Here is a 1,306-nt window from a genome sequence, read left to right as displayed (position 1 = left end):
GAAAACACTAAAATGGACATCACCTGAATTCAAAAGGTTAACTTAGTTTCCATAATGGAAGTCTTGGCTAGAGGCAATTTTCAGAATCTTTATACTGTACAGAACTAGCAAAAAGTACACACTTCAAAGTAGATTGCAAGGTTCAATAATGCAGAGGAAATGGGAGGGGGGGGCTGCATCCTACCAGCGAAAGGACAGTATGCTGTATACTTGATGCAAGAAGTATCAGTGCAAAGTACAGTACAGTACAATCCCAGCTATCCGGTATCCAGACAAACGGAATACTCAGAACAACGGGAAAATTCAAGGGCTGGTAAAAATGTCAGTAAGTTATAACTGTGCGCCAATTTGAATGGACCGCCAAACCGCCGTTTGATTGTGTCACGTGAGGCTGGGGGAAGTCAGACAAAGCGAGGTGAAGGCATTTCCGGTTGATGTAAATCCCTAGCAAATCCTCTTAACCACCCCTCCTCTCCCCCTCTTTCCCCTACTTGAATTCAGTCATCCTCCACACCCTCCAAAAATCACCAGTCTGCGTTTTGCCACCAGACAGTAAACAAGGTCTTTTGCTGTTGTGTTCCTCTGATAGACGGTAATTTGTACACTCCAAAATGCCTGAAGTGCAAACTAAATGTAAACGTATCGTGCTTACCTTGAAACAGAAGCTGGACATATGCAACAGACTTGAAAAATGCGAACATTATAAAACACTAATGGCTGAATATAAATGTTAATAGGAATGAAAGTTTACTTTGTTGGAAGAAAAATAAATAATATGCCTCCATTTCATACGTACATCATTTATTTTATTTTCTGCAAAACAGCTGAGTGGCGGGTGAGGGGTGGAGTGATGGAGGTCAGGTAGGGAAGAAGAAGAAGTCGGAAACGTAAACAAACTCACGTGAGGGCACAAGTGTTGTGATAATTCTACAGTGCAGTCTTAACACATCATCAGTTCACTAATAAATGTTCAAGCTTTTATTTCTTTATTTTATTTTTCAATTTTTAGGAGTACAGTACATATAATGAATACAGTAATTCGGTAAACAATGGACTGGTGTAATTTGCAGTACTGGAAGTTGCTAGACATTGCACACGTGCGTTTTGACCATGGTGTGTGTTTACAAGGCAGTTTTTCAGGCGGAATCTCTTAGTGTAACCCCTAATGTGACTGGTGAGTACCTGAACTGTATTTACTGCTGTGATAGCCTTTGTATAGATTTGACTTGAAAATCAGAAATACGGGAAAAATCTGTAACCGGGAAGGTAAATTCCCCAAGCCACCCGGTTAACTGGGATTGTACTG

The sequence above is a fragment of the Coenobita brevimanus genome, chromosome 39 (assembly GCF_032717465.1).
Source record: "Coenobita brevimanus isolate Jiangsu-jjx chromosome 39, ASM3271746v2, whole genome shotgun sequence".
NCBI classification, from domain to species: Eukaryota; Metazoa; Arthropoda; class Malacostraca; order Decapoda; family Coenobitidae; genus Coenobita; species Coenobita brevimanus.
The sequence above is the reverse complement of the archived record's forward strand: the minus strand, read 5'-3'. Positions refer to the sequence as shown.